This window comes from Hibiscus syriacus, unplaced genomic scaffold (genome assembly GCF_006381635.1).
Source record: "Hibiscus syriacus cultivar Baekdansim isolate YM2019G1 unplaced genomic scaffold, ASM638163v2 tig00111280_pilon, whole genome shotgun sequence".
Classification (NCBI taxonomy): Eukaryota; Viridiplantae; Streptophyta; class Magnoliopsida; order Malvales; family Malvaceae; genus Hibiscus; species Hibiscus syriacus.
The window spans coordinates 303,704-312,292 of record NW_024063046.1 but is presented as its reverse complement, the minus strand read 5'-3'; the positions used below and the strand labels follow the sequence as shown (position 1 = coordinate 312,292).

General features: G+C 33.9%; 1 pseudogene; it reads left to right on the top strand.

The window, feature by feature from the left end:
- The first annotated feature begins 620 nt into the window (after window positions 1-620).
- Window positions 621-1,170, top strand: LOC120157948 (annotated as a pseudogene).
- The last annotated feature ends 7,419 nt before the right edge of the window (window positions 1,171-8,589 follow it).

Below are 8,589 nucleotides of genomic sequence, written 5' to 3'. Positions count from 1 at the left end.
AAAAATGATTGGTGGCGACTTCCATCTTTTTTTATTTATAAAAATCGTTTATTTTCCTAAAATAGTCGTTTAGCCAAAATCGGTTGTGACATTTTTCATTCACTTTGCAACAAAAAAAATATCATTAGGAGTAAAAACTTTCCTTCCCCTAGGTAGAAGTTATTCAATATGTATATATAGGAATGGGTTCTACTTACCCTATGTAAACTAATAAATTTTACATTAATTTATAACCATTATATTTAATTAAATTTATAACCCATAAACAAATATTTTTCTAATTCACGATAAAACAATTTTTTAAGGGTACACTATACCTATAGTCCCCTATGTTTTCGGTATGACCGATTTTGGTCACAAAAAAATTAAGGGAAAATGATCCCTAACATAATCGATTCATTTTATTTTAGTCCCTCCGCCGTTAACTTCCGTTAACCATTAACAAAATTATTACGAGGCAATTAAAAATTTTAAAAAAATTCATGTGCTCTTTTTCTTCTTCTTCTTCAAAACAAAAAGGGCCCTGATTCAACTGCATTTGCAGGTACACCATCTAATCAGTTTATATTCCCCTCTCACTTCCTTTTTTCAATTCATCACCATTTTCCCATATATTCCTCATGGGTAGATCTCTTTGTTGCGAGAAAGAACACACCAAAAAAGGTGCATGGACAAGGGAAGAAGACGAGCGACTCATTAACTACATCAAACTTCATGGTGAAGGCTGTTGGAGATCTCTCCCCGAAGCAGCTGGTCTGTTTGTTTTCCATATCATCATATGTTCATTTGTAGTGAAGCGTTTTCAACTTTTTTTAGGGTTAACGTGTACTGATTTTTCCAGGTTTGCTTCGATGTGGGAAGAGTTGTAGGCTTAGATAGATAAACTACTTAAGGCTTGATCTCAAGAAAGGAAACTTCATTGAAGAAGAAGATGAACTCATCATCAATCTTCACAGCTTACTTGGCAACAAGTAAGTTCTTTTCTCATATTTTTTCCCTTGATTATATGAGTGAATCACATTAAAATCTCAACCGGGTAGCCTTCTATTTTTGTTTCAGATGGTCTTTGATTGCTACAAGGTTGCCGGGAAGAACGGACAATGAGATGAAGAACGGACAATGAGATGAAGAACTACTGGAACACTCATATCAAAAGAAGCTGTACAGACGAGGGACCGATCCTCAAACCCACCATCCACTCGGTTCGATTTCCAGCACGAACAAAACAACTAACAAAAACAACAATAACTGCAGTAATAGTAGGGACATCAACGACGTTAATCGACTCCAATTAGAAACGAAATAATCAGTGGTGCCATTGATGCAAGTGCCTGCCAACATAGATAATGGAGGCGTAGACTCAGATGAGGATTCTAACGGAAGCAACAATGGATTGAGTCGTGAAGAAGTTTTCCCACATATCAATCTCGAACTCTCTATCGGGCTTCCGTTTCCCTTCCAGCACTCTCGAGTTTCATATGTCGGCTTAAATCAGTCGCAGCAGCTGCAACAACAATGAGTTTCCTATCAATTATTTCGATCGAAAGCGCCATATATGTGCTTATGTCATGGTTTAGGGTTCTGAAAAAGCCAAGCTTGTAGTTGCGGTGCCTGTCACACTCTAATTTAGGGGCTAAATATTAGAAAATTTAAAGTATTGAATTTAAGTGATATTTTGAAAGAACTTGAAGATTAAATTGTAAAAATCACAAAGTTGGTAGATCATTTTAGGTAGTGTAGGAATTCGGGGACCAAACTTATAATTTAACCATTTTTCTTTAGGAGAGAATTATAAACTATCTTCCCATTTGTTTTGGAGAGAGTTTTTCTCATTTTCCCTCCCCCGTTGACCCTCATTTGAGCTATGATCTATTCACGGTCCGGTCACCGTTCGTCGATCCGAAACCACCATCGTGTTCGTTGTCGACCGTAAAATAAAAACCCCCAAACCTCTCATTGTGAATCGACGTCGTTTGTTGTAAATTTCAATCGAAAGTATCATCGGTTTTAACTCGATCGCCATTGATTTTTCGCCGATTCAGGTCGATTCAGCCACCCGTTTTTGACACCTCCCATACCATCGTGTTCCTTGCATCGTTCCGAGTCCGTCGATGTCCTTCTTGTCTCCGTCGCCGCCGACGCGTGAAGGGGTGAGAAAGTCAAAGTTTTCGATGTTTCAGAATCAAGCTCTCTTTCGTTCAAAATTGTGAACCGAGCTTGGTAAGTGTCTCAAAATGCCTTAAAAATAATTTTAGAAATTTTTGTGGAATTTTTCAGACACTGTACGACACTGCACACGCCGCACTCTAAGAGCCATTTGAACCGAGCCAAGCCGCCTGGACCGAGACTTTTATTGTTGACCACTGTTGACCGTTGACCGTTGACTTTGACCAAAAAGTCAAAATTTTTGAAAAGTCATATTTTATGTTTTTCGACGTCTTGAGTTCGATTCCGAATTCCGTTTTGCCAAATTCGAACCCGGTAAGCTATTTTTCACTGATTAATAACTCGATTAGATCCGTTTTACGCAATTAAGCTTCGTTTTGATGAAATTTCTGTTGTTATGTATCTGAAGAATTATTGGAAGTTGAATTAAAGATCAAGGGCGTTCGAATGGAATTTAAATGGTCAATTAGTATGACACGAAAATCGATGTAATACTTTACTACCTCTTTAGCATGCTTTATGGCATGGATCTATATAATTGGTTTATTATGCATGTTTGATTATGGATGGACTCGAACCGAATCACGTTTAAGTGATAAATTGGTTAAGACTCTATTGAATTATATAAAGGAAATGGGAATACTGGTAAGAAATGGTGTCTAGTATAGTGAGTAATATGAAAAGAAAAATGCCCTCAGATTTATTAAATTCTCATTAATTTTATTAAAAGGTTTAATACAAAAAATCACCTGATTAAGGAATTACTAAAATGCCCTTGAGAGGTAAATATAGTCCGAGTTGACTCTGAATGAGAAAGTACCCTGAGAATTCATACCTAACCCAATAAATTACAGATTTAAATTGTTAAGATCCTGTCTTTGTACAAAAAATTCCCGATAACCTGTTTGTAACATTTGAGAAGGCACTTGACCCGAAAATCTCCGAGTTATGAGTAAATACCTGAAGAATAATTTATCGATGGTGCTCTTTTATCAGAATTGTTTGAAAAGACTGAAATAAATGATAAGGGCGGATTAAATAATAAGGTCAAACAGAAGGAAATGATTTAAATACACTGGATCTATAAAATGACCAAAATACCCCTAGAATGAAAATGACCCAAGAATATCACCAAGCTCAGGAATGATTGGATATTCTCGAGCTCTGAAATGAATGGAATAAAACTGAGAACCAAAATAACCAACATACCCTTATGACCTAGACTAAGTAAATGTCTTGGATTAATGAAGGAATCCAAATAAACATGGGTGTTGTACTACCCTTAAAAGTTATGGAACTCAGCTTAAGTGAGTTGATCAACACTAATTGTATATTCGTACCTAAATGGCATAAATATCACTTGAATCCTTGTTCGTCTCCTCAAGTTTGGATCGATGATAATTCTGGAAGTACTCAGCTCAGCTCAACTCAAGAGTGCATTCGGTACTAAGAATTCGTGAGATAAATCAACCACGAATACCAAAATGACTTTATTATATGACTAAATTGAATTGAAAGGAAGTACAATATGTATCCAAAATTCAGAAACGTCTGAATTACTCTGGAAAACTCTGAAGTAACCGGGATAAACTTGATTGCTAAATGAACTAAGTAACATCAATGACTGAGGATTAAATAAGTGATTTGGATGAGTCTGGAAACACTGTTGAACTTACATGATGAATTGTCCTTATAGGTCATGAACCATGAATCAAGTAAGTCAATATTTCCTGATATCGTTGAAACGTGGAAATGAAATAAAGACTATTGGAAGATCTATTCAGCGTTCATTACGAAGATGATTTATGGACAAGAATTGTTAGTATTAAAGAGTGAATACCCTGGAAAGGCAACAAATTGACGGGTCGACATGCATTAGTTCTGAGAGTTGTTCAGCTCAAATTGTTCGATAAACCGATCGAACAACATGGATTGTAAATGTCCTGAATCTTCATTTCTCTTTTATCAACTCAAATCACTCCGGATATTCTTGAACACTTTCCTGATGCACATGAAAACGTAATGGGATTCTAAAGTATCAACCTTAAATGTCTTATTAGATCGGTTAGTAATCCATTCTCTCCAATAGGACCTCGTTCATGTAATTCGATCAAATTGCACAAGTTCATGTTATCCATACTGATAACTACAAAATACATCTGAAAAATACTTGGATCCTCTAGTGTGTTCCATATGTACTACATGACGGTTTTATATGTTTTAAAATGAGTTTTAACGAAAATATTGATTTACTAGTTTATGAACCATGGCAACATGGTATATGATCTCCGATTATGGTTTTCATCGAAAAATATGAACTTTTCCTGATTTATGGAATCATGGAAATTACTCGTTTATGAACCATGGTTACTTGAACTGTTTTATTGGGATATTATATGGGTAGACGGGAGATACATCTCTGATCAAGCTAAAAATTTCTTATGGACCTAAGGTGATCCTTGGGTAGGCTCTCAAGCCCAAGGTACTCCATTGGGTTAATCATTTGACTACTTATGGTGTACAGGTGGAAATTGGTTATACGATTTATTTTATTATCATGGTTATAACATATTACTGGATCACGATCCAGGTATTACGATTTACGGCTAAACTGATTTCTACTGGATTTTTATATGGATACGATTCTGAAGTATGCTGTGTGCTTAGGGTAACCCTACGGACCTAATGATACCCTTGGGTAGGCCCATAGGCCCCAAGGAATATCCTTAGGTTGGCTCCCTTTTGCTATGTGCTTAAGGTAAGCCCTATGGATGCAGTTCTAGGGAACTGCATAATGGAGTTTGGTTGGGGTTCAACTATAGTTTTAAAAGATTTATATATTTTCACTGGTTTTGATTGGAACACACTAGACATCCTATTCGATCTCCTGAAAATGTCATACTATGAATGCCTCCTATGAATTGATATCTTCATGACTTCTACTCGATGAACTACCAAAGGAACCCCAGATTATCCTGAAAATCGGTATACTTCTGATTCAATAAGGATATTATATGGCTTCCTATTTATCTGCATGATCTATAGCATCATCTGGTAGTTTTGTATTATTGAGCTTTCCGAAGCTCACTCTATTACTCACTATTGCAGGTTAAAAAAGATTGAACCGATGCAACTATGGACATCCGTAAGGGAGTTTTTCCGGCATCGCTTGCAGAGTATGGTACATGTGATTAGGGGGCATGTAGATTGTATTTTGTTTTATTTCTGAATACTGATAAATGATTTTATGAGTTTACATGTTATGATAAAAAGTTTTAAATTTTCAGCTATTTTTACGGTGGATCGCTCCGGTGACCCTAATGTGACAACCCAGATCGGATCGAATTACCTGCATCGGTCTGAGGGGTTACAGTGCCAGTGTCATCACAACGCTGTAGCATGCAGGCGATTTTCTATGTAGGCAGGAATTAATATCGAGGTTGTGTATATTGCCAACAAGAATGATTTATTAAGTGTTTTAAATGATTAACATAGGTATTAAGTAATTTGCATCTGTGTTGTAAAATGAACTCCGGAAAACGTTTAGTCAAACTGCTCAAGCCAACCCCGTCCATTAAGTGAGACAAAGACTCTAAACCTCTTTAATGGCCACTCAATGGAACCGAGGCTTTATATCGAAACTAAACAATCGAATCGAAGCTATTATCAAGCCAACTTGAATGCAATGCTTGCAAGTACACATACCCGGAGATATTGCCACGTGAATAGGAGTAGTTTGATGAAACGCTAGTATTGGAGAAAGCCCAGGTTAATGGAAGAATAAGAGGAGAAAGAAGGTAGCCCAGGTTAACGGAAGAAGAAGAAGAAGAGCAAGTGATTTTTTTTTAATTTTTAATTGCCACCTATTAATTCCGTTAATGGTTAACGTAAGTTAATGGAGGAGAGACTAAAATCGTATGGATCGATAATGTTAGAGAGCATTTTTCCTTTAATTTTTTTAGTGACCAATATCGGTAATACCGAAAACATAGGGAACTATCAGCATTGTTTACCCTTTTTTAACCATCAAAACCCACCCAACCTTCGTCTTTTTGTTTCAGATAGAAAAACTCATCATCCTATCCTCATTTATTCTCTGATCTTGGATTTTTTTTACTACCAATTGTTTCTGCCATTAGATATACTTGTTTAAAAAAATTTGTTCTTTACCCTTCGATTTTATATTCAATCTCTCATTCACATCTCTCTTTTTGTTGAGTTTATTGACATTGATTTCATTGTCTGTAAATACTTTTTATGGGTATTAATTTACCAGATCTAATGGAAGAATTAACTTTAACAATATGGGTATTGATTTCATTATCTGTAAAATTTTCTCAAATTAATTAACTGGCATTAGTTTAGTGTCTAAAGAAAACATTGTTCTTAGAGGTGTCGAGAAAATAACGAGGGGTTGTTAATCCCACCCTCAATGGCGAAATGTAGTGAACGTCAATGATGTTGAACGTACTAGAGGTATACTGGTCATTGTGGTTGGAATTAGGGACTGGGTGTGATTGTAGCGTATCGGGTTCTGGTCAATGTATCAACTTTGAAACCGGTCCTGAGTAACCATTAATGGTGTGTGCATCTGATAAATTTGGAGTCAAACCAGTTTGGATTACCTAGTTGACCACAGAAGCTAATTCCACAGAAGGTGCTATCCGTGAATAGCTGTTCTTAGTTGCCAACATAAAGATAAAATGGAACAGCAATGATAAACATCAATATATTACAATAATTTGTTTGAATAAATGATAAACAAGTACATACCTATCTAATGGCAATGGCAGATATAAGGGTAGTAAAATAAGCAAGAATATCGGTGAATAAGTGAGGATGAGATGATGAGTTTTTCTGTCTGAAACAAAAGGAGGAAGGATGGGAAGATGGGTTTTGACGGTAAAATAGGAAAAGAATGTATTTTATCGTCAGAAAAATACTTGTTTATGGTTATAAATTTTAATTAAATTTAAGTTATTCATTTATTTAAATATGATTATAAATTAGTGTAGAGTTTAATAATTTTACATGGTGAAGTGGAATATATATATGACATAGATGAATTGAAAAATGTGAATCATATAGATGATTATGATGATGTATCAAATAATAGAGTTTTACAATGAAGTAAGTCAACTGAAACTCGAACATAATCATAGATGTAAATTAAGATTTTAGAGTTGATTGAAACCTAGATAGATAAAAGATGTATAGTTTTAGTTGACATCACTTACAAATTTTATTTAATCTTTATCCTTTTTAATATTTAAAAACTAAAATTTTAAATATTATAACAACATACTAAAAGGGTAGATTGAGGGATGTTCAGAGAAATATCTCTAAAAATTTTAAATTTTCATATAACTTAAATAATTTATTCATATTTCATATTAATGATTTAATTTTATATATATTTTAAAATTTAAAATTTTATATTTAAACATAAATAAATTATTTATGTGCAAAGATATAAATATTATAAACTCATGGGGAACTACCACCTTTGTGTTGCGGGCAAAATGGCCACAATAATGCGTCCTAATTCCCCCCCAAGTAGACCATTTGTTAAAGTAATATACAAAGACGCCAAGGAATCCGTGCGTCTTCAATGAAGACTCTGTGCATGCAATGCGTCTTTGGCTTTAGAAGACTCCATGCATGCAACGCGTCTTCATCCATGAAGACTCATGGCATACAATGCATCTTTGGCGCTAAATTAATGGGTTAGGTGTATGGTTCAACAATAATAATGGTGTTATTATTATGCATCAGGTGGGTGGATTATATAAAATGAGGCGTGTGTTGAGTTTGGGGAGTATATACAGATGAAAGGATGAATGAAAACAATGTGTGTAGAGAAAAAAAATTAGAAGAAAGGAATAGGTAGGAAAACAGGAGAAGAAAGTAAGAAATTTCTGGTATGGTAAGTTTAAATTTAATTGCTTTGTTTTTACTTTTATATATAAATTAAAGAAGTAAGAAGAAAATAATATTGTTGTGTTCTTTTTTTTTTGCAGATTAATCAAGTTGTTTCGAAGGAGTGAGTGAGAAGTTGTCTCGAAAGATTTTTATTAGATTCAAGTAAGTATTTAACCACATTTTATTTGAAATATTTTATGATTTATTGTTATGTTAATATATATAGTTTTGTAATATTTTTAGTTTACCTTTTAAAAAAATAATTTATTATTGTAGTGAAAATATTAAAACAATATTAATTATAATAGTATTGTTATGTTAATATATATGGTTTCTTCATATATATATATATATATATAGTTTTATAATATTTTTAGTTGACCTTTAAAAAATTGACTATTATAGTGAAAATGTTAATATATATAGTTTTATAATATTTTATCTTTCTTTTTAGTATTATTTTAAATTACGAATCATTATTATAACATTTCGAATCATTAT